Consider the following 26,366-nt stretch of genomic DNA (forward strand, 5'->3'; position numbering starts at 1 on the left):
AAGGTAGACCCGGACTGGCCATCGGGCAAACCGGGCAAATGTCCGGTGGGCCGCGATGGCCATGGGCCGAGGCCGTCAGGAAAGATCATGAGATCTCCCCTCCCGGCCGATGCAGGGCAGCACAGACCCCAAGATGGAGTTCTGTCCCATAATGGATCAGAGGGGAGATTGGGCAGTGAGCCAGACACCCTCCATGCGTGCTGAGCAACTTTCTTTCCTCCTCTTGCGAGCTCCTAGATTATCAGAGCGTTGCCATGGTAATCCGTGGCTACGCTCTGAAAAAATGCTGCTCGCGTGAGGGAGAGAGACATGGTTTGTACCCTGCGGAGGTACAGATCAAATAACCTGCCGGCTTGACCACTAGGGACCTGCTTGCGGCGTGCCCCCTCTCACTGGACCACCAGGTATCTGCAATGTCCCTCTCCCCCCTGCAAGGTTATAAGTTTTTATAACTAAATTTTTTACTTTTTTTTGCTTAATTATTAAATTAATAATTTAAACCCATATCCAACCACTATATACACCCACCTCACATACACACACAAACACACTACACACACTGCACCCCTTGCATTAACACACAAACACACTACACACAGTCTATACCCCTATATTCAAACTACACCTCCTACACTTACACACACACACACACACACTCTATACCCTCTATAAATACACAAATTACACCCCCTGCATGCACACACTAATCTATATCACCTATAAATACACGTTCTACACCACCTATGCATACATTACCGCACCAATACACATGCTCTACAGCCCCTATATGCATACACACACTAGAGCCCCTAGATACACTCACAAACACACTGTACAGCCCTTACATGCACACACTAAGTCCCCTAGGCCTACACACTCCACAGGCCCTATAAACACACACACACACACACACACTTTCTGACCCCACCCCTCCAAAAGGCAAACATTCTAGTTACTAAATGTTCTTATATATAAGAAAGCACAACTGCATTGTAGCGCTATTGATGTCACAGAAGGTGGAGAGGCTGTATTTGAGAGACTGTCTTGGCTTTGGAATACAGGGACTTTTAATTTTCTATAACATCTAAAAGGCAGACCCAGCAATGTTTCAACAGTGTAGTGACAAGTAAGATAAACATCCAGTTGCCATAGTGATAAAATAAAGCTTGAACAGACATCTACAATCTTACTAAAAGGAATATATAGTACACCCCCTACTGGCCTGGGTACAGTAGGACTGTCCAGAATTCTTGATGGCTGTACCACCATCCTAGGTTGGTTACAATCCAAAATAACCCTCCTCCCACAGCCATTGATTGGTGGAGAGTCCCAATGGTTAGCCAATCAGTTCAATCAGGAGGTGCACCTTTATTCTCATTATGTGATATAATCAGAATATATCATGTATTCCATACATAATTTATGCTCGTTTGCAAGGCCATAACTAAATAGTAGTAAAAAGTTATGTTAATAACAAATATAGCCAATAGTGTGAACACTTTTATCTCTCCAGCAGCTGCGAAAATAGAATGAGTTCCTCTTTACTTCATTTTAACGTTATGATGTTATGGTCTGTAACTCTTATCACTCTGGTTCATGCTTAATTTAAGCGGAAGAGTGCTTTCTGTGTAAAAATAGAAATCTGTTTCTTCTGTCTGTGAGATATAGTTGTGAGATGTAGTTCTTTAGTATAATTGAGACCAGCATTATGGGAAGCATAGTTTGATAAATCTGTAATGCTAAAGGTCAGTGAGCTAGACTAGGCTTTTAGAGCCAGTGTAATATTAGGGCCATCCTGTCATCATTTATTAGCAGGATGTGACCTCTTGATCTACCCAGATATGTTTCTTAATGATGAAATCATTAACTACAACATATATAATGCTGTTTTAACTAGGACATCACTTATCATTGTTTAACATTAACTCTACATCTCTCACAAATTGAAATTGAAATCAGAGACATTCTTTTCACTGCATATTGCGGAATAAATGAAGACATATATTTTTTTATTGGGGTTAATCGTAAATTGGCAACGAGAACCTTTCTAAAGCATGTACCAGACAGGTCATAAATGTTTAAGTGCTGAGTTAGACAATGTTTTATGAACACTTGGACTGTTTTGTGGAAAGCCACAGTGCAGCTAATTATAGCTCATATTTAGTCTATAGTTTGTTTTATGTCTTTTTTTCTTTTTATTGGTCACATACTTAAAATGCTATAATGGCTGACTCTTATAAACAATTTGACTCCACAATGTATCCAATACTATTTTCCCTTTTTGGTTATTGTTACTTTCCAAATGTTGTGATAGCATTTGGAACATGTTGCAAACTAAGTCAGTGGCACTTTAACATGCAGACATGTTGTGTGCAAGAGAGTAGACACATTGGAGCCTTTGCAGAATTTTGATCGTGATAAGTGTGCTAACTCACTACGCAATAGGAACTGAGATATAAAAGACTTTGCATGAGAATATTAACATGGGTTAATAAGCAGAACCACATAATTTCATTTTTATAAATTAAATTATATGAAACTGCTTGTTAAACCATGCTGTTATGGACATGAACTAACAAGCAAGTATAATTTAATATTTAGAAATATTTGTAATAGCCTCAAAATCATATTTTTTTTTAATCTACAAATAGTAGAAAGTATTGATATTTCTAAAGCATCAAGAATACTACATGATGTTGGCACTAGTAGGCTGAGTGCCTTCCCCTAGTTCTAGGTCAACATTTTTGAGTTGTTGAATTAAACCAGGACTCCTTGTGGCAGCAAAGCTCATCCTCTCTCACTGGGAAGGTAAAGTTTCAATTGAAAGAACCATCCATTATTTGGAGAGTAGACCATTAAACAAAACATTGACAATTACACATTAATCATTTGGCAAATTATATTACAATCCAGTTCCTTTATAGGGATACTTTAGTCTCCAGAATAGTCTACAGCATAATTTAGTTGTCCTGTTGTCTATAGGCTGTCCCTACAGGCTTTTCAATGTAAACAATACCTTTTCCGAGAAGCAGCCACTCAGACATCCACTAGAGGTGTTTCCTGGGTCAGTGCTGCACAGTGTGTAGCTCCCACATTTAGCATTTTCACTCTCTGAATTAATCCAAGGCATCTCTATAAGGAGATATTGATTGGCGCAGAGCAGCTTTTTGCTTCACATATGCAATACCCTCCCAATGCTTTCCTATGTTAAAGCATTTGATTGGCTGAGATCATCAACTTTGAGCCATGGAGATAGAGTGAGGCAGGGCGAACCATGGTGAGACCGGCGTGGCGTGTGGAAGAGGTGAGTAAAATCACCGTTTCAAAAGAAGTCAAGTGGGCCACGTGCATCTAAACAGTTATTTACCACTATAGTACTGTAGTGTCAGGAATACATGTTTGTGTTAGTGACACTACAGTGTTCCTTTATCGCAAAGCCAGGACACACAATGCAAATGAGAAGAAGAACCAGAAACATTGTTTTGCCTCTTCCTTAATGTTTTGTCTATGCTGATTAAATGCATGTGTCTAGCAACATTAGAATGACAGATCTCATGGCATTTTATATATCTTGTGCTATTTTATATAGACATGATTTATATTTTACACATTAAGGGCTCTTTAAATTCTTCTGCTATAAATTAGATTTTTGTCTATGTACATTTTGCCCGTGCCCCTATCATCTACTTCTGAAAGTGCCTTGGTGATTTTGCTAAGCATTTTGTGTAAAAGTGTAACAATACCTATAAAACTTACCTAGATGTTCAACAATAACCTCCACAAGGTAACCCATTTGTTATAAGAAGTTATAATGAAAGTTTTAGGGATGCAGATTCCAATGTTCCCCATACTTAAAACCAAATTCAATAGCCGGGATAGAGGCATAACGACTATACACCTCCCTTTTTAGGAGAGACCGTCACAATTTTGGGCTTAAATCTCTTTGGCTTAAATCTTATTTTCTGTCCTAATGCCCCTCTTTTCTATGAACTCCGTATTATTGGTGTGTCTGAGACTGCAACAGAGCTCCACATCAAAAATACCCAGACTAACATGAATTTAAAGTACAGTAAGTATGTTTAGAAATTAGTCTGTTTAAATAAAGTACATTTTTTTGTTCTAAATTAAATTAAAAAAGAACAGCCCTCGGCCATACCCCCACTCACACCCCTAAAATAAAAAGTGTCCTTCTTCGCCCATGTGATATATTGGCAGGCCTATGTTCCACCAGCAACTGGGGATTTTACAAACTAACAGTCTAATCTGCTTGAACTAGAAACATTATGCACCCATGTGCCATTGTTGTCTCTGCTATGAAGGACAAGAAAAAAAGACTGCTTGATAGGCTGTCAGCACTTTTTATACTAATTCCATAGGTCTATTTTCTGCTTTTTCGTCTGTAAGGGGAGCAGCTACTCATAAGTCAATTCTGCCATGGCTTTATTAAGAAAACTGGATAGCTGCATTGTCTAAGACATTTTGTAAGATGCTCTAATGCCCCCTATGGTTGGCCAAGTCATGCATCTAAAATAAAATACCAAGGGAGATAAAATATTCACTAGCAGTGCCAGCTGATGACTTTTTAGGATGGTGGGGCCCATACAATACTTAAAACTAGTTAACATTTAGAGATATCCATACAATACGCAAAACTAGGTACAATGCAGACATTTCTATAGCCAAACAATATACAGAGCCAGATACAATACAACATTAACATGTCACCAACTTCTCACTTACTATTAGCGCTCAGCACACAGTGTACACAGGGTTAAGGATACTGATAGACTCCTTATTACCTTTGCAACTGTAGCTGACGTGGATTACATTATAGATTGAAACAGATAGAAACCAGAATCAGCTCAGTCCCAAAAGTCACAGCCCCAGTCCTGCAGTGTGGAGCTTTCACAACTGTCCAACTAGTCACAGAGTTGTGTCCATATCTCCCAACAATTGTGACCAAGGAATTGGGACTGTGTGGGCAGGCACCTGAGGGGGTATCACCAATGACACAGACCACGTCAATAGCGATGACAAAGAGATGGACCTATCCAAAAAAGGGTGGGTTTCCTCTGGCAGTCTGCCCCTACCTTCCAGGACCAATGCCAGGAGTGCTACTGAAGCGTTCTTTGCATGGTCCTAGTGTCTGCTGCATCACGCGAGTGCATCTAATGATGCGCTCAAACTGTGTGGCCCGGGGACCGTCCCCTGGTGTCCCTAGATGTGGGACACCAGGGACCTAAAGCAGGACAGGATTTTGAAAACGGGACTGTCCCAGCAGTACTATTGGGAGACCTTGGTGTCATAGCACTTTAAAGAAGGTGGTTTGTTTTGGGCAGCTGAGCTTACACTATGCAATGTGCTGCTGGCGTTATTTAAACTAATAGTGACAGGCAGCACAATGTTGTCTGTAACAAATTTCTACAAAATTTCCCCTTGTCCTCCCTGGACTTCCATTGCTTCCGTATAGTAATTATATATTTGAGTAAATTCTCATGCTTAATCAGACCTCAGGCAGACACTATGGCTATTGGGGAAAAGAAAAAGACATGGACCACATCACTAGCAATGACAGTAAGGGTTGGGTCTGTCTAGAAAAGGGGTTGGTTCCCCCTTACAGACTGTCTGGCCATCCCCCAGCTTTCAGGACCATGCCAGAAGCAGTGCTGAAACACTCCCTGCATGGTCCTAGTGCACACTAGACAGTGTGAGTGCATCTCATGATCACTTATTTATAGACTAGTGAACAAATCCCTTTCATCTGCACCAAACCAATTACCGTATTTTTCCATGTATAAGACTATGTTTTTTTCTAAAAATGTTTAGTCTAAAATTGGGGGTCGCCTTTTTTCTAAATTTTTTTAGTCTAAAATTGTGGGTAGTCTTATACATGGAATGTGACCGCAGGGGTTAAAAAAACACTTGTTTGCGGGGCCTAAGTTAAGATGGGGCCAAAGTTAAGATGGTGCCTGCCGCATTTCAGTGTGCCACGGCCCACACACATACCTGGCCTACCTCCCACCAATCCACTACTGAATGCTGTGGCAAGGAGGAAGAGGTCCCTATATGCGTGGTAGCTGCTGCAGACATCAGCACTTACCACCAACGTAGCTCCAGAGACATGCCACACCATGAAAGGAGCAGCTATATTAAGGTAAGCTCCACCTCAGGTAGGTCTTGCTTTCTGATTTATATTTCTGGAGGAGGAAATGGGGATCAGGGAGCAGAGGGAATATTGCAGTGATGTCCCAGCATGTCCTTACACCACCTGCTGTATTGTGGGAGCTGTAGTCTCCCAGCATGCACTATAGAGCCATTAACTTCACAGAGTGCCATAGCACATGGGGAGGCATGAGAATCAGAAGTGTGTTGTAGATATATCAAATAGAAGTTGTTTTATTTTATGTTTAAAATATTGATTTCTTAAATTTGGGCTAAAAATATAGGGGTCGTCTTATACATTTGTTCTAGACAGCTGAGAGGCATGTGTGCACTAGTAATTATTTTAATAATGAACTTTATTCATCAAAAAATTTAATAGAATTTAAAGAAGAGTCTCTCCACCCTGTGTTAATACACAATTGGGATTTATTTATTTTTAAGTTTAGCTTTATTGGTGTTTCAATTTGTTTTATTTCAGCTATATATTATTGAATTCAGTTATATAATATTTGAATTTGGTAGGCTATGCTTTGAGATGGGTATTTGCAGTCTTTTATGCAGTGTAACACATTATTTTTCTTGAGAGTTCTTCTCATATATCCAGACGTGTTACAGGGAGGTGGGAGTGCAATGACATGTAACAGTCTTTAAAAGATATGCTGTAGCAGGTGTAGGAGTTAGGACCACTATTGCTTGGGGGTGGGAGAGAGGAAAGAAACAGCAAATGCGTGAAGGTAAAGTTTTAGGTATATGTTTGTAGATATGTATGTTTATATACAAAAAATATGTTGGCAAAAATATGTCTGTTATAATTTGCTAACAGACAATCTGGATTTATAATAAAAATGTTAACGGACCATGCTTTCATTGTCCACAGTCAGATGTGGAGGGAAAACAACAGCATTGAAATGGTTTTTGGGTAGGCACAATTTTATTTTTTAATGAAATCACTCCAATATAAGCACTCACGCCTTTCATCAGAATTCTGCTACTGCAAGCAGCTATTGGGCCCACAGGTCACCCATTGATACTCCAACAAAACCATCGACTTCAACCCACAGATCCATGTCAATGAATATAATTTATTGAATACACATCAGCAACAGATCAACAGATCAACAGATCAATGTTTTGGCCTTGTGACCTTTCTCAGTCTTATTTTTTTTTATATTTATTTTTACATACTGCGTTTTAAAGAATTATGAACAGGCTGACTAGTGAGATGGGTTGATGAGAAATGTAGGTTAAAGTAGCATGGGTAAATATTAAATCTGAGCCAAGTTATAGCCTACTTTAAAAATCTTATCTCTGATAAGTTGATAAACATCCTGCAAGTCAGTTCTCAGTTCAGCAAAACTCTAATTTTAGGCAGACAGCTTAGTCAAAATTTTTATTCTCTGCAAACTGTTTTGTAGAAAATGGTGATAAGAGTTCAACATGGAGACCTGAAAAGTTATGCATTTGGATTGAAAGAAATATCATATTTAACCAGAGATATCAGATTTTAAGTTAATGTGGAATTTGGAACGCCTTTCTGTCAGGCTTAAGGCTTGAGCTCATTAATTATTCATTACAATAAAAAGGTGCCCAGATTCATTTTATTTAAAAAAAAAATGTAATGTAAACTAAGGGAGGTTTTGCTAATGACATCACGGCATTCAAAAGATCATTCAGAAACAGACACACATCTCCAGCTCTTGGTGTGTGATGCTAACTTTAACCTATAATTAATTCCCATAGCTGTATTAACGTCATGTCTTATTCAGTATAAGGTTTTTTCCCCTTATATGCAAAAAAAAATCAAGAATTATGGAATATTTTTGCGGTGCAAGTTTCTTTTTGTCTATTCTTGGATGTTTTAATGCATGCAAGAAACTCTATTTACTTTGGTCCCAGGTCCCATTCCTCCTCTACAACTCAGTATGAATTGCTTGTAGTAGCACTAAGCTATCATTCTAATATAACACAGGATTATATGCATCACACTGTACTATAACCTCTTCTGTAAGTGGATTTGGTACTTAGAATAACATTTTAACGTCATTCAGTAACTTAGTTTCTTAGAGAAAGCTCAAATTAATCCTATTGGTCTGCACATATTTATTTATTTATAAAATATTTTACCAGGAAAGATACATTGAGATTTCTCTCGTTTTCAAGTATGTCAAGTATATACAGGTAGTGTGTCGTTTTTTTATTTAGAACATGCAAATGGAAGGTTGATCTTTTCCACATTGAATAGTATACTAAATAGCGCACCAATGTGCTTCTCGTTGCTGTTATTACAACATGTGTACTTTAGAATTTTATTGATTTGCTGCCCAAGCTTTTGCGTTAGTAAACTGGAGTGGTTCATCTCTCTACATCCACATAGTTTATGGTAAAACAAAAAAGACAAGACATTTAAAATGCCATTTATTCCTCATCACTCAGCCTTGGAATTCCTAGTTCGGCCTGTCTAATTGCACTGGTGCATATTTTAGCGCATTCCTCTCTGTTTTGTAATAATAAGCCTCTCAATCCTGAATTGCATAACTCGAATATTCACCTCTGTCACCTTCTGTTAGGCACATTGGTTTACAATGGCCGCATTTCCTCTTCATCATTGGTTTTACTTATATATAGTAAGGGCTTACACCTTTTATTTTCAAGCAAAAATAAAAATATGTCAATGCATACTTTATTTTCATTTATCAACAGCAATAAATCTGTGATAGCTTGAACTTTCATTCTTTTTTTCTTCCTTTCAACCTGTTAATTTACAACTGCTCATATAAATATTAATTGACAAGCAAATAATCTTTTTTTCTTTGGTTGTTTTTATATATTTTAAAGTGGCATAGCACTGCTTTTTGTATGGTTGTCGTCCAACTTGTAGCTGACTTGTAAACCATGCTTAGCTGTTGAAGCCAAGAGTTCCAAGTTATGTTTTACTTGAATAACCATCAACCAAAATAAATTATAGGACTGTAAACTATAACAACAACAACAAAAATAAAGTAAATAAAAATAAACCATTGTTAAAAAAGTAATCTATTTTTTTAACTGGAGAGGAGTTTTCTCTACTTCCTAACCCCATGTTGTAGCTGTAATATATGGATCCAGTGGCGAGAACCAGGACAATTGCTCACAATGAGAAGCCATGGCCATTTTTGTCTGACTGGAAACAGGGGCGAAATTAATTATCTCTAATCCAGTGACCAAACCATCGTATCACCACATCTCTGCTCTGCCCCTGGGAGACTATAACTAATGATAATCCCTGGGCCAATCCAGTGGTCAACACAGAGAAGCATTGGGACACAGGGGTCATCTATGTTCATTTCTGTGATTCGTTATCAATCTCCATGATTCATCAGCAATGCTTCTCATGGACAAGCATTTTTTCCGTTTTGAAGGCAGGAATCTGCATTGAACGATATAAACCCTCTCCAACCCGTCTGTTTAACAGCTGAATGGTGTTACCAAGGGAGTTGATAAAAGTGCTGAGTTCTCTTCAAATCAGCACTTTTATAAAATAATACAGAGAGAACATGCTGTTAACCCGTAAAGCAGTTCAGCGCGCTAAAGTGGTATTGGGGTTTAGAGTGTTCTATTAAGCGTGATTATTAATTCATCTGTTTTAGACTTGACTTGTTTTCATTTACTGTATCTTCTAGAATATTTGATGATGGATTTTATTCTTATTGAGTACTTCTTGGATCCTGACCTCAGCTTGTTATAGACTTCACGTTTCCTGTTTCTAGGCATCTTGCTATTCACCTTCTAGGAGACATTTCATTAAGCTTGACCATTCTATGGCTCCTAATATATCTAGCTATCCCTGTCTCCACATCCTTTTTTTTGCTACAATCTGGCCTACTGCTTCTCAGGGAAATACACAGCCAAAAACTAGTTTACACCAACATAAACCACATCTGGAATGTCAAATTCCTCTAATTCCTCCTGAACACAACTGTTCCCTATTGCAGTCAATTACGATGCAAATTGTAAAAACTTACATTCATACCAGGAAAGGTATACATTGCACAAGTTAGTTGTATTGGTAGAAACCTCCTTCCCTGCTTATTCCTTTGTGCTATCAACCAAATAAATGTGGTCTTATCACAAAATTTGAACTCTGATTCTGGTATTATCAACTAGTGTCATGTGTTATCCCTTGATTTAATATTTAGGGATAAACATTTCAAATGATATAATATTTTTTGGATAAACTTTTAAAAAATTATTTAATATTTTGAAAAATATAAACATATTTGAATATCTTGTTTACTTTCTTTGATATATATTTTAATGTACTGATAAAAAATGTGTAACATTTTTTTTAAAAAACAAACAAAACACTTTTAAAGTTTATCGAAACATATTAAATCATTTATCTACTTAAAGACAACATTTATCCACATCAGACAACATCTGATGCTTTTGAAATCTTTATTTGTCTTCCTTCTGATTTTTAGATTTTTAAGGTGTAAATTTTAATGTGGCTGCAATATTTTTACTTTTTGTATACTCATTTACACTAAACGTATTACCGTGCCATGTTATTTAAAGAAATTGCCTGTCAGTTTTGTAGATTATTAACCAATAACTAATTTTGGGTCTATCTTGCGAGAACATAACTAACTAACCTTTTTAGCTTGTGTTAGGGTTGAATTAACCGTTTCTAGAGTACACACCTACAATTTTAAATTCACTTTAGATTCATCATAATTCACACTTTAAAAAATAATCCTGTAAATGTCATTTGTACTCACCTTCTTCGGGACTCACCTCTTATTCAGACAAAGATGTAATATTACAATTTATATTTCAATTGCTGGTATTAATATGCACTCCATTCATGTTAATGTTAATTACATTATGTTGGTACTTGTAGAAAAAATTAATTTATGTATGAATGTTTCAAGCACCAAAATGAAAAAATAAATACCGTATTTTTCGCTCCATAAGACGCACCTCACCATAAGACGCACCTAGTTTTTAGAGGAAGAAACCCAGAAAAAAAATATTCTGAACAAACTGTCCCATAGTGTTTCTTACTATGGGACAGTTTGTACAGAATATTTTTTTTCTCCCCTGTCCCATAGTGTCCCCCCCTCCCATAGTCTTCTCCTCTCTCCCATAGTCTTCACTCACCCCCTCCCCATAGTCTTCACCCACCCCCTCCCCATAGACTTCATCTCCCCCCCTCCCCATAGACTTCATCTCCCCCCCTCCCCATAGACTTCATCTCCCCCCCTCCCCATAGACTTCATCTCCCCCCCTCCCCATAGACTTCATCTCCCCCCCTCCCCATAGACTTCATCTCCCCCCCCTCCCCATAGACTTCATCTCCCCCCCTCCCCATAGACTTCATCTCCCCCCCTCCCCATAGACTTCATCTCCCCCCTCCCCATAGACTTCATCTCCCCCCCTCCCCATAGACTTCATCCCCCTCCCCATAGACTTCATCCACCCCCTCCCCATATTCTTCTCTCCCATACTGTCCCCCTCCCCTTGTCCCATAATTACTTACCTATCTTGCAGCGTTGGCCGGCAGCACAGGGCGCACCGCGGTAGTGGAACTTGAATTTCATGTTCCGGTTTCCGGCGGGACTGAAAGGAAGTGCGCACTCAGCTTGTGCACACTTCCTTTCAGTCCCGCCGGAAACCGGAACATGAAATTCAAGTTCCACTACCGCGGTGCGCCCTGTGCTGCCGGCCAACGCTGCAAGACAGGTAAGTAAAGCTTCATATTCGCTCCATAAGACGCACAGACATTTCCCCTCACTTTTGAGGGGAATAAAAGTGCGTCTTATGGAGCGAAAAATACGGTACATCTTTATTATATTTTTTAAATGCTTAATGATAAAGTTGCCCTAAATGTGTTTGTTTTTTAACCCCTTAAGGATCAAACTTCTGGAATAAAAGGGAATCATGACATGTCACACATGTCGTGTTCTTAAGGGGTTAAAAGCGGGTACTAAAATACTGATACTAAATTTGGCCAAAATGTGCGCCCATTGTAATGACAAGCATTAAGGATTGGTCAGAGCCCTTTTGATGTATGCTCCATTTCAGTAACAAATATAATTAACACAAACCATATATCCCCAAATATTTTCATCATTATATCTACTACATATAGTATTATATACAAATTATAGATGCAAATACATTATTTTCAATTTGAGAACCGATCAAACAGTGCTAACATATTGTGTATTATAGTATTATCACCTTTAACAATAGTAGTGCATACATTGTGAGTCTGTGGACTTCTGCCCAGGAATACTACATACTGTCCACACTATACAATATTGTGACATACCTTAAAATTAATCATTTACATTTTATGCATAACTTATTAATATTTTTCTACAGCTACTACTATGAAGATTAAACTTACTAGGTTGTTTAATACTTTCTTCACAGCCGTTGTTGAAATTACTTTAGTATTAGTGTGAACTGTTATATAGAACTGAGAACATAACTATGCTAATTTTTCCTGCATACACTCCTATAAATGCAGCTACTTCCACACTGGCAAAAACTGTTTTTAGAATTGTCCTGTAGAGGTAGAAAATGCATTCTTTTCCAAAAGGATCAAAATCGATTTTTTTTCGCTCTATTCTTATTGTCATCAACGTAATTCAATTTCTATACTATTTTTTACACAGAATTTGAAACACGTACTAGTTTGCAATTTCTCTTAAGATGTAGGGGACCTTTCCCTTATGCTGTCATAAGTCAAGAAAACCTTGTTTGTATCAAAATATAGATTATGCTCCAACAATGGAGTTTGGCCAAGTGAGACGCTGGCAGTTCCTTCGTTTGGTCCATCCTATGAAAATCCCTATGAGGGCTATGTATGTACTTTTGGTATTTGGAAAAACACAGAAAGACATGAAAGGCCAGAGGACTGGCATTTGACATTTTTTCATTGATTTATGTTCTTCATCGCCACAATTATCAATGCAGATTAAAATCATTTGTAAAAAGGACAATTTAAATATTCTGCTCTGTATTAATTAAACGGAAAGTATTGCTAAATATAGGTTTACAAAAAAAAAATGTTGGGGTGAAAACTTTGTTTCAGCATTTGAATTTTGTCTCACAAATCCAAAAATATATCTGGGTTTGAAGGTCATAATTGCCTCATGAATCTTTTTTTTCACTTAGGTAATCTCAGTGTAATAGTAATCTAATATAACTTGGACTAAAGAAGGGAAATAATAAAGTGTTTGCTGTGTGTGTACAGTACATTTACAGTGTGATTGAAAACACAGCTCATTGAAATACATTGTCAGCACATATCCCATCTGCTTTCAATCCAATTGTGCTTTTCCTCATTGTTTCTTCATTCCAAAATGAATGCTATCAAAAATACATATTTTATTTCAGCTTTTGTTGATTCTAAATATTGCAAAGATTCTATCAATTCTTAGCTATTAACTATTACTTAACTAAAGAAGGACTTACTTAAGGGAGGCGTATGAGCCTTGGATCTCCCTACTGTCCCATGTTCAATGTTTACTTCCTGGTTTCTCTTTTTGTTGACACTTGGGATCTGTTTCCTTAGAGCAAGTGCACTTGGATGATCTTGTACTACACTAATACCACGGATACCATGCTCAGTGTTGTAAAAAAGCTATGTGTATGCACAGCCATCAGTTGGGCAGGCATGAGTGGAAGTCAGCCTTATATGTATTCACATCAGGCTGAAATGCTCCTTTTTTTGGTGGGCCGATCCCATTCTGAGTGGACCTGTCTCTTTTGTGTGGTGCCAGTGATGTAGATCATGTCACCACCCGCTCTGTAGGCTCATACTTCCCTATCATTGAAAGTATAGAGTCCTGCAAATGGCCTAAATCCATACTTATAACCATATTGCCTTGGGAACTTGGGAGAGGGTGGGTGTGAGCATTGTCAGTGATGGCAGAGAAGCCATCTTGCCTAAGTAGGGGGTTGGTCAGCCCACTGACAAACTTGTGGACCATTCTGGGAGTGCATATGCTTGCTTGCACTATGCTGCCTGAGGACAGTTCCCTGTCGTGTTCAAATGCGGGACACCAGGATGCTAAAGGGGGATGGTGTGACAGGACTACAAAATTGGGAGGCATGTATATCAGTTAGGGTTATCAATTAAAGTGTGATTTTCAGGAATACAGAGTTAATGGCAAATTTTAGGACATAGTATCTGAATTGATAACAAGTGACTTTAAATCCTTCACAATTTACATGCTAGTGAACAAGCTTGAGTGAACTTGACTTAATTTTACAGGGTGGTGTAATCATCATAACCTATAAAAGTCCATTACACCCTATGAAAAGCATACATAAGGAGGACGCTAGACAACTGAAGACAACGCTAGGATATTTAGATTATTGCCCAGAGCACATGAACAGTGTATGTACCCATCATGGCTGCAAACATGTATTGAAACATTACAATTTTATACTGAACCCTTTAGTAATACATTATAATCTGAAGGGCGTAGCCGTTTTGGTTGTTTTCAGATTAATTGTATTTACTCCTCTGAAATCTTTTTCAAACTGTAACTTTCCAAATATTGCTTTGAATTATTGTAATTTATTTTTTTTCTACTTTTTTTTAACTGCAATATCACCACTCAACCACTCACTGTCATATGACCACTAAGTAGAATGAAAGTGATTATATGGTTACCACAGAATCCTCAACTACTATGACACACACACACATATATATACATACATACATACATACATACACACACACACACACACACACACACACACACACATACATACATACATACATACACACAAAATACACACTTATATACGCACATACACACACACACACACATACATACACACACACACACATACACACACACACATACATACATACACACACATACATATATTTTGTTTCACTTTAACTTCATTTTATGTGATGTTTATTTGCAACTTAAGTCATTTCTGTACTGTACTTTGCAAGACCTCATAAAGAAATGTGTGTCCTGACTTCAAAATGACACTTACTGTGAATGTGACATCAGCAAGTCATCACAGTTGGTCATCAAACTGTGTGTGAAGCATTTCTTGTCATGTTGAAGCCATTTACGGAAATAAAATGGCCATGGCAGCTGAAAACAATTAGACAGATCTTTGCCCTTCTGTGTACGATTATGTGGATGAATAGTGTGCTACAATGAATGGAGAGGGGGTATGGGAAACATGTGCAAGAAAGCAGATGCTGGAAGGGGAAGCTAAGAGGGAGAGTGCTGCATTGAGTACAACTTAGAGTATAAGAATGTAGTGCTTGGAAGTGGATATCCGCTGTCGCTGTATATGAAAGTAAAAAGGCGGGTGGCAAAGTAGAGGCTGGTCCATGGGGGCTGGTGGAGCATCACCACCTCAAATTTACTGGCATTGTAAAGACTGCTGTATGTTACAGAAAACATGTGTCTGTCTGTTTCCATTCTCCTCTTTATTGAAGACTGGAGATGCAGCTGGGTTTGAACAGGGCATGGCTTTTTAAGTCTGCAGGGCAGCATCTTTAAACTTAATCAGCTGCCACGGATTGGAACCAAAATTGTGTTATGATTAGTGAACATTCTGTAAGACTAACAAAGCCAATTATTTTCAACTTACTTAAGTTGATTATTCACTTACCATAAGTCTCTGTTTAATAAATGTAATACATTCAAGAATTGATTGATAGATCCCAAAGGAATTATTTCTGTTTCTCTGCGTGATAATTGACAGCAATCCCTGCTATCTTCAATTAAAGGAAAACTATAGGGTCAGGAACACAAATGTGTATTCCTGACTCTATAGTGTTAAAACCATGCTAGTCCTCCTGCCCCCTTGCCTTAAATAAAAGGTTGAAAACGTATCTTTATTACAGCACCATGTGGGTCCACCAGCTTTGGCTCCGACCCGATCCGTCTTCATGGCTGATATCATAAAAACTGATGATCTCAGCCAATACAATGCTTTCCCATAGTAAGGCATCGGATTGGCTGAGTTAGTCAATTCTGATGATTTCAGCTAAGGAGCCAGGGTGGATGTAGACCAATTTACCAATCAGCATCTCCTCATAGAAAGTTCAGTGTCTCCATGCAGAGCGTGGAGACGCTGAACGCCAAGTCTGCCCGTTGAGTGACTGTCACTAGAGGTGTCCCTGGGCCATAATGTAAACACTGCCTTTTCTCTGACATGACAGTGTTTACAGCAAAATGTCTGCAACAACTGACTATACTCATCAGAACAAATACATTAAGCTGTAGTTGTTCTGTTGACTTTAGTGTCCCTTTAAGCAAATGTTAAAATTTGCTGACTGAACTTGATGTACACATTGCCTGTCACGACTAGTAATGTGGTCCAGCACGCAGAATCTATGTAAACATATACATAAGTCAGAAAAGGAAAAATAACAAGACAGAGCGTAAACCGGACCTTAGAATGGCCGGACTAATACGCTAGAGACAGAGAATGGTCAAAGGGAAAGCCGAGGTCAAGGAAGCCAGAAAATACTCAATACCGATAAGACAAGCCAAGTCAGGGAAACCAGAGATCAGAATAACCAGGGAAACGCCAAGGATCAGGATACCAGGAAATCAGAAACACGAAACTAGCACTTTCAGGAAACCAGGAAACTGAAACCACGACATGGCAAAGTACTAGGGTGAATTAGGGGTTTAAATACCCCTCTCTAAGCTATGATTGGTCAGAGGGCGACCTCTGACCCCAGAACGTACGTGTGCGTTGACGTCGTGACGTCACGCACACGTTAGTATAATTCTCGGGGGCGGGGCTATCCATAGACGCGACCACGTGGTCGGCGCCATATTGGATTCGGGCGTGATGCCCGGAAGAACTACACGCGCGGTTCCCGGCTCGCCGACGAGCAGGTAAGCTCGTGTAGTCGGAGCGGTCGTGCCGGTCGGGCACGACCGTGAGGCTCGGCGGGCCGGTGACCGCAACAGTACCCCCCACTCGAAGACCGCGCACCGAGCGGGAAGGACCCGGCTTAAGAGGAAAGCGGTTGTGAAATGACCGGATAAGACGGGGCGCATGGACCCGGTCAGCAGGAACCCAACAACGTTCCTCGGGACCATAACCCTTCCAGTCAACGAGATAGGACAAGACACCTCTGGATAATTTGGAGTCCATGATAGAACGGACTTCGTATTCCTCTTGATCACCCACTACCAAGGGCGGAGGAGGAGTGGATACCCTTGTGAAGCGATTGCAAGTAAGGGGCTTGAGCAGAGACACATGGAAAGTATTCGCAATTCTCATATGAGCCGGTAGTGCCAAAGTATAGGTCACTGGATTAATACGTTGGGTAACTCGAAAGGGACCAATGTACCGAGGGGCAAATTTCATGGACGGGACCTTATGTCTTGTGGAGAGCCACACCCTGTCACCTGGAATATAGACAGGATTAGCGCCCCGTTTCTTGTCAGCTTGGACCTTCGCTCGTAATGAGGCTTTTTGCAGAGCTGAATGGACGGAATCCCAAGTATCATGAATCGAATCTAAACGGGTGTTCAAAGCGGGGATTTCTGTGTCTGAGAATGCAGAAGGAAAAACAGTGGGGTGATAACCCTGATTAACAAAGAATGGACTGTGATTAGAAGATTCATGAGTGGCGTTGTTTCTGGCGAACTCAGCCATGGGTAAGAGCTTGTACCAGTTAGATTGATTGGCATTTATAAAGCAACGTAAATAGGCTTCTAAAGACTGATTCGCCCTCTCTGCTGCTCCATTTGTTTGAGGGTGATATGCTGACGAAAAGGAGAGTTCGATGCCCAATTGTTTGCAAAAGGAACGCCAAAACCTAGAAACAAACTGGGTACCTCTGTCAGATACTATGCTTTTGGGTACACCGTGCAACCGAAAGATCTCTCTCAAGAATATTTGAACTAGATCTTGAGCAGATGGTAATTTTTTAAGTGGGACGAAATGTGCCATCTTCGTGAATCTATCAATGACCATAAGGACTGTATTAAACCCGTTTGAACTGGGTAGATCCACAATGAAATCCATGGCCAAGTGGGTCCATGGAGCACTAGGTATGGGCAGTGGTTGTAATAGTCCAGGAGGTGACCTGGGAGGAACTTTAGAAACAGCACATATTTGACATGCCCCAACATAATCTTTGACATCGTTTCTAAGAGCAGGCCACCAAAATCTCCTGGAGATGGCAGAGAGAGTTTTATGGACTCCAGGATGGCCCGCTGTGAGGCTGTCATGGAACAAATCTAGTACCTTCTTTTGAAACTGAGGTGACACATACAGTTTGTCCGGAGGTTTTCCCACAGGTGCCTGAGTTTGATCTGCTATTATGGCACAGAAGAGTGGAGAAGACACTTCGGAAACTGTAGTGGCAATGAGGCATTCAGGAGGTACAATAGGATATATCACCTGTTCCGGAACTTCATCTGTCTCAAACTGCCGAGAAAGTGCATCTGCCTTGGTGTTTTTAGTACCAGGTCTGTATGTAATTACGAAATTGAATCGGGAGAGGAACAATGACCACCTAGCCTGACGAGAGGACAGTCTCTTAGCGTCCCCAATATAAGCCAAATTCTTATGATCAGTAAAGATCAAAAGTGGCTCTTTGGAACCTTCCAAGAGATGCCTCCATTCCTTAAGGGCAAGTACAATGGCCAAAAGTTCCCTATTCCCTATGTCGTAATTCCTCTCTGCAGGTGTGAGTTTGCGAGAGTAAAATCCACAGGGATGTAAAGGCGTATCAGGACTCTCTCTTTGAGACAGAATGGCTCCAACTCCTGTCTCTGATGCATCCACCTCTAGGATAAATGGTTTGGATGGATCAGGATGGGTCAGGACAGGTGCTGAGGAAAATAAAGATTTTAATCGTTCAAATGCCTCTCTTGCTTCTTTGGGCCAAGATATACAATTTGCTCCTTTTTTTGTTAAATTGGTTATAGGGGAAATCACGGAGGAAAATCCCCTTATGAATTTGCGGTAGTAATTCGCAAAACCTATAAAGCGTTGAGTAGCTTTAAGGCCCTTGGGTAATGGCCACTGTAAGACTGCCTCCAGTTTACGAGGATCCATCTGGAAACCAGACGGAGATATAACGTATCCAAGGAATTGTATCTCCGTTTGGTCAAACTGGCATTTCTCCAGTTTACAGTAAAGGCCGTTCTGTAACAGGGTTTTCAGTACAATTCTCACATGTTCGTGATGTGTCTCTAGGTCTGGGGAATAGATGAGAATGTCGTCCAAATACACTAGAACGAACATGTGAAGGTACTCTCTTAGGACATCGTTGATAAAATCCTGGAATACCGCTGGAGCGTTACATAATCCAAACGGCATAACCAGGTATTCGTAATGTCCCATTCTGGTGTTAAATGCGGTCTTCCATTCGTGACCGTCCTTAATTCTGACTAGATTGTAGGCACTTCGGAGATCGAGCTTGGTAAAGACTCGAGCTCCCTTTAATCTGTCGAATAGCTCTGATATAAGGGGAATAGGGTAGGCATTTTTTATGGTAATCCTATTCAAACCCCTATAATCAATACAAGGGCGTAGGTCTCCTTCTTTTTTAGAGACAAAGAAGAATCCAGCCCCGGCTGGTGAGGAGGACCTACGGATATGACCCTTTCTGAGAGCATCCTTAATATATTCCTCCAAACAAAGATTTTCCTGGGGGGACAAGGCATAGACTCCTCCCTTGGGAGGCATAGTCCCTGGTAATAAGTTTATAGTACAGTCATAAGGTCTATGAGGAGGTAACCCTTCTGACTGGACCTTGTTAAATACCTCTTTCAAATCCATATACTGCTGAGGAATTTGTGTGGTCAAGGGAGGTGTAACAGGAACATTAATGGTGCCAATAGGTTGTGGGATTTGCTTAAAGCAAACACCTTTGCATCTCTCACCCCAACTCACAATCTCTCCTTCAATCCAATCTAAACGTGGATTGTGTTTCAGGAGCCAAGGGAAACCGAGTATTATCGGAACTGTAGGTGAAGATATGATTTGAAAGGTAATTTCTTCAGAGTGGAGAATACCCACTGAAACAGGGATTGGCAGAGTTTCGTGTGTGATGAAAGGCTGGGTAAGAGGCCTTCCATCAATGGCCTCGACTGCTATAGGTTTCTCTTTATGTCTTAAGGGCAGGAGATGTTTAGCAGAGAACTCTTTGTCTAGGAAATTCTCCGCTGCCCCAGAGTCAATCATAGCCTCACACTGAACAGTAGTGTTCTCGAAAGATAAGGTTACTTTGACCAGGAAACGGTTCTTAGTCAATTTAGGGGACATATACATCACACCTAAGGTCGGTCCCCGTACGTGCCTTAGGTGTGCAAGTTTTCCGGCCGAACCGGGCATGACGATCTTAGATGTCCCTTCTTGCCACAATACATACATAACCCCTCGTTACGTCTGTGTTGTCTCTCTGCCTCAGTGAGTTTAGCACTACCCAATTGCATGGGTTCAGGTTCTGGAAGAGGCGTTTGGCTACTCACCACTGGGTTAGAGAAACGAGGAGCTATGGACAAATTAGAACGTCTGTTACGTTGTTTGTTTTTCTCTCTCTCTCTGAGCCGGTTATCAATGTTTATCATGTAGGCAATAAACTCATTAAGACTAACCGGAAGGTCTCTAGCTGCAGTTTCATCTTGTATATTCTCAGCTAAACCTTCAGAGAAAGCAGCCACCAGACCGCTATTGGTCCAATCAACCTCAGACGCTAATGTCCTGAATTCTATTGCATAATCGGCTACAGAACGATTGCCTTGCCTGATTCTCATAAGGGCTTTGGCAGCGTTCTTCTCCCTGCCTTTAGGTTCAAATGTAGCCTTAAAGGCCGTAAGAAAGGTACTGTAATCACGGGCTATTGCGTCACCACTTTCCCATAAGGGGTTAGCCCAAGTCAAGGCTTTTCCAGTTAATTGGTTCATCAGATAGCCTATTTTAGATCTATCTGTTGGGAATGAACCTGGGGAGGCCTCAAAGTGGTATTCTATTTGGTTTAAAAAACCTCTAAATTCCTTAGAATCACCTCCATAACGAGGGGGCGGTGACAAAGTTATGGACGGTGGTTTATGTGGTACGGGAACCACTACAGGTGGCGGAACCACAGGTGGTACAGGAGGGACCTCTAAATAGGCAGTCCTCTGGAGCAAGGTCTGAAATGCCTGAGAAAATTGGTCTAACCTGTGGTCCATATCCTCCACCCTATTTTCACAGGCGATCATATGTTTGCATAGTTCTGCAGGATCCATGGCCATGTCGTAATGTCACGACTAGTAATGTGGTCCAGCACGCAGAATCTATGTAAACATATACATAAGTCAGAAAAGGAAAAATAACAAGACAGAGCGTAAACCGGACCTTAGAATGGCCGGACTAATACGCTAGAGACAGAGAATGGTCAAAGGGAAAGCCGAGGTCAAGGAAGCCAGAAAATACTCAATACCGATAAGACAAGCCAAGTCAGGGAAACCAGAGATCAGAATAACCAGGGAAACGCCAAGGATCAGGATACCAGGAAATCAGAAACACGAAACTAGCACTTTCAGGAAACCAGGAAACTGAAACCACGACATGGCAAAGTACTAGGGTGAATTAGGGGTTTAAATACCCCTCTCTAAGCTATGATTGGTCAGAGGGCGACCTCTGACCCCAGAACGTACGTGTGCGTTGACGTCGTGACGTCACGCACACAATTTAGTATAATTCTCGGGGGCGGGGCTATCCATAGACGCGACCACGTGGTCGGCGCCATATTGGATTCGGGCGTGATGCCCGGAAGAACTACACGCGCGGTTCCCGGCTCGCCAACGAGCAGGTAAGCTCGTGTAGTCGGAGCGGTCGTGCCGGTCGGGCACGACCGTGAGGCTCGGCGGGCCGGTGACCGCAACATTGCCAGCCAAAAGGAAGTTCATTGCATTTGAAAATCCATATTTATCTTGGTGAATTCTTTAAGCAGCTTTATGATGCTTTAACTTCATAACATTTGTGTGTAGTATTTTGTAATACCTGTGTATAAGAAAATATAAATACAGTGCATCTCTGGCTGACCCTTGTTCTGTGGGGTGTCCACCTTCATCAGCCACTTTTTTCCCTCATTCATCAGAAGCAAAGTTTATCTGACCAAAACCCATATTGGCAATCAAGAGTTTTTGTTCACGATTCCTGAAATCTAGAGCAAATGTTGGGCATCTCAAAATAACTATGGGATGGTTTTAGACACATTTTCAGAAGATAATTGCCTTTTTTGCAAAAGTGTCCCTATACGGAAGGGACACACACTATTTTGGTCCAAAATCCCTCTGACCCTCTTTTCTATGCTAATGTCCCTCTTTTCTAGGAGCTTCATATTGTTGGTGTGTCCGAGTGTATTAAAACCACTAGTTTGAAGTGTACACCCAAACTGCTACCACAACCTGGCTATTCTTTCCAAATAAAAATAAACACAAACCAAATACCACAAAAGATGGGCACATGCAAGGTGTGTTCTGGTGAGAATTTGATCACATGTCACACTGTTTCCTTAACAATAAAAAAGACATCTTGCATTCGCCCACCTTTTATGGTTTTGTAGTCCGAGTGTATCACAGAACTCCACAGCAAAAATATTTTTTTTAATTGTATTTTTTTTTTTTAGTTCTTTATTTTTTCAAGTTAGTGCAATCATTACAGCATGTCATGTGCTTGCAGGAATGGTACACTGAATACAAAATACATTTTAGCAGTAATTACACATTGCTGGCATCTACTCATTTTTTTTTCTTTTAAAAGGTACATGTCTAAGGGACCCTCTCTTGCCCAGACTAGATTGGTGTGAGGCACGTCTTAGGGGTGCTTATATGAAGCTTCTGGTGCCTATATATCAGGATCATAACGCAGTTAATCGTGGCTTAGTAAGGTACTTAGGGGGGGTATTATAGCTCTGTAGACTTCATAAGCTTAAGGAATCATGTATAGTAGACTGACGCCCAGGCAGAAGGCTATGTCAAACCTATAGTAACAACAAACTGAAAATAATCACTGTTCACGCTCTATAAGGTGGGAGGGAGGGAATAACTAAACAAATAACGCAAACAATAGCTTACAGAGCCAGGATAGAAAATTTAAAATTATGTTTAACACATAGCAAGTATGGTAGTATGTGTAGGACCAAGGGGTCCTTTGCTGCTGGAATTAGATAGGCAAGGCATGTGCCCCGGGCGATCCGCCTCTTGGAACAAAGGGAGCTATATCTGCAACAGTCCATGTTGGGCGTTCAGGTCTCCGCGCTTTGTCCACCGGTAAGCCCAGGTTTTGGAGGAATGCTGGTGCGTCCATGAGGTGAGAGAGCAAGTGGGTCTTGCCAGAAATTTCAGCTTGTAACCGATGCAGGCCCCACTTATACGATTGAGTGCTCTCTTAAGAACTGGGTAACTTGTCGGAGGGACCTCCACCACATGAGGGTGTGCCTTAAAAAGTCCCTGTAAAAAGCCTGTTGTGCCCCCTCAAAGGACACTGTGGGAGAGCCCCTCGCTGTTCCCATGAGTACTCCCCTGTCAGAGTCCCTATCTTGAGGCGCTATAGTAACTCTAGCAAGTCAGAAGCGGGAGTCGACTGTCAGTTGCTTGGCTTGCTTGGGCATCAGTAAAGTGGCAATAAGCCTCATGCAACAGTAAGGGATCTCAGCTCCTGAGATTGCCTCCGGCACTCCGCGGGTTCTCAGATTTCGGGCCCTTGCCTTATCCTCCATGTTGGACAGTTATGCCTGCTAGTTAGCGCACTGTTTTTGCAGTGCTCTCAATGCGGCATCTGTAGCCGTTTGCGCTAGCTTGGTGCCCTCTATGCCCATCCCAGTTCCATGGATGTCTGTGGTGTTGAGCGCAGCTGAGCTGGGGGTTAGCATAGATGCTGTCATCATCCGATGAGGCTGAGGTGTAGGCCTCACTAGGCACCATCTTGGATTTATCTGGCTGCCTAGCCGAGCACATTAAAGCCCCGATACCTTGGGTACCCAATCCCAGGTCTGCCTGCTGCTTTTTATTTTTCTTCCCCATGTTGTTGGGTACTCGACAGGTTCATTCAGCGCTCACTATGTGTGCCTGATAGGTTGGAAAAGACCGGCAGATCGCAGGGCTCATGCAGAGCTGCCTCGATGTGCGTCTTGCTCGCTCAGGCGCTGGTTCTGTCCCCCCAGTAATTGGTCTTTAAACCACAATATTTATGTTTAGAAATCAGTCTGTTTAAATAAGATACATTATCCTTGTTATAAATTAAATTTTAGTTCCAAAAATTATTAGTCCCCTCAAATATATAAAATCAGCCTTGCACCTGGCCATACCACCACTCACACCCCTAAAATTAAATTGTCCATTTTTGTCTGTTTGAAATGTTGGGATGTATGCTTTTGTGCAAGGAGGGTTGAAGATTGTCAAAAGTATAAGCCAGGAGATGCACTAAACAAGGGTATTTACTTTTTTAATTTGAAAAGTACATTTTCCTTCAGCTTTCAACAACATTGTAAATGAGATTATGAGAAAACTAATTCTTTCCCCTTTAACATTTAAAAAAATGTAATATTATCCTAGTAACACAAGATCAGGGAGTACAAAAAAAAAAAAAACCCTGAAAAATAATTATTTTTATAAATTCCATTTAATGGGTTTGGGTTTGTTTCTCTCTCCTTCCAATAATTGTAAAAAATATGTTTATGGTTGCTGCTTGTCATAACTTGATTTTGGTTTAATTGTTAAATTGCTCGTTGACTTGTTAAAGTCAGATAATGGAAGTATTTTAACCTTGTGAGAAAAGCGTAACCATGACGTACTCATGTCTTTGTGCTGGTTAACTGTGTACAGGCATGTTCTATTTATCTCAACAATTCAAAATTAACTTTCACTGCTCTACATTTAAATAGTAACTCAGAGACTGATCAGATAACTGAATTAAATTGGCCAAAATGGCAATATTTTCATAACTTGGATATTAATTAATTTAAAAACCTGGTTGCCATGAAAAACATTAAAGCAACACTAAGTGGATTAGTTGTGTTTATTACATAAAAGTGAACTCTAAGCACCAAAATGACTTCATCTTAATGTAGTGGTTTAGGTGCAAAGACTATGTATTTTTCTCAGATAGTGTAAAACAGCTGTTTCTGGGTAACGGCAATGTTTACGTTTGTCAAAAAAAAACATACTTTTTTAATTGTCAGTCAGCCAGCCAGCTCTTAGATCCAGTTCCTCATACAACAGCTTCAATTTTTGAAGCTCTTCACATTCTGTGTCATCAAGACTGGATTGGTAGATTGCTTCTATGGGAGGAATATGATTGGACCAGAGATAATCAGAATTGATTTTCTAATGATTGGTGAATCAAGACGTAGAGAAGAGTGTGTTCCAGTGGGTTTTTAAAACCTAAATTATAAAAGGAATACATCTATTTGTATATTTATTTTTAATGTTAGAGTTTTCCTTTAAGCAGTATAAAAACTAAAAACACTGAAGACAATCACAGTTTACAGTGGCACTCCAAGCACCATAAACATTACAGCCTGTTATAATAGTATGCTGATCTGAATCTTGTGTTTTTCTGTTTTTTAAAGCATTTTGACACCGATAACTTGCTATCTCTTCAGCCCAACATGGGGTTCAGAAATAAATAGAAAGGCTTACAAAAAAGACACAAGCCCCACTTCATTTTACATTCATCTTCTAAACCAAACTGCATATTTTATCTCTGTTTGAGAATCTCAGCAGCTGCTGCTGCCGACATACATGCTTTCTGTGAATAATCTTTGAGACAGCATATATTCTTGTCCTGGCGTGGTTAAACTTGCATCCTTGCACTATTATCTAGCCATGCAGCAGGTGGCTGTAGGGTGCAGAGAAGACTAAGCACTTTTAGGGAAGGAAGACAATGTGAGACCAACTATCAATTTAAAGTGAAGGCAATGCAATTCTCTGTATTCATATTTAATTAGTTACCACACATCCAAAATGAAAGGAAGGAGCCGGAGAACATGGCCGCATAACCGCACAGCTCCGTGTGGCACCCGCAAACAAATAGCCTAAATAGCTCACCCCACACTCCGACGAGATTACGGATGGTTTGCAAACGTATGGCAGATGCCGCCGGCACCCCGAGATCGACGGGACCGGGAGGCGAGCAAACTATCCGGTCCTTCCTACACTCCACGGCCCGCGACAGAACGCCGCAGCGCGAAATGGAGGCCGCAA

The 26,366-nt window shown here is 40.4% G+C and overlaps 1 protein-coding gene across 2 annotated transcripts in view; it reads right to left on the reverse strand.

The window, feature by feature from the left end:
• Positions 1–26,366, reverse strand: part of PALLD (palladin, cytoskeletal associated protein) — a 359,849-nt gene that overhangs the window by 320,096 nt on the left and 13,387 nt on the right. The window lies entirely within an intron of this gene.

This window comes from Pelobates fuscus, chromosome 6 (assembly GCF_036172605.1).
Source record: "Pelobates fuscus isolate aPelFus1 chromosome 6, aPelFus1.pri, whole genome shotgun sequence".
In the NCBI taxonomy this organism is placed as follows: Eukaryota; Metazoa; Chordata; class Amphibia; order Anura; family Pelobatidae; genus Pelobates; species Pelobates fuscus.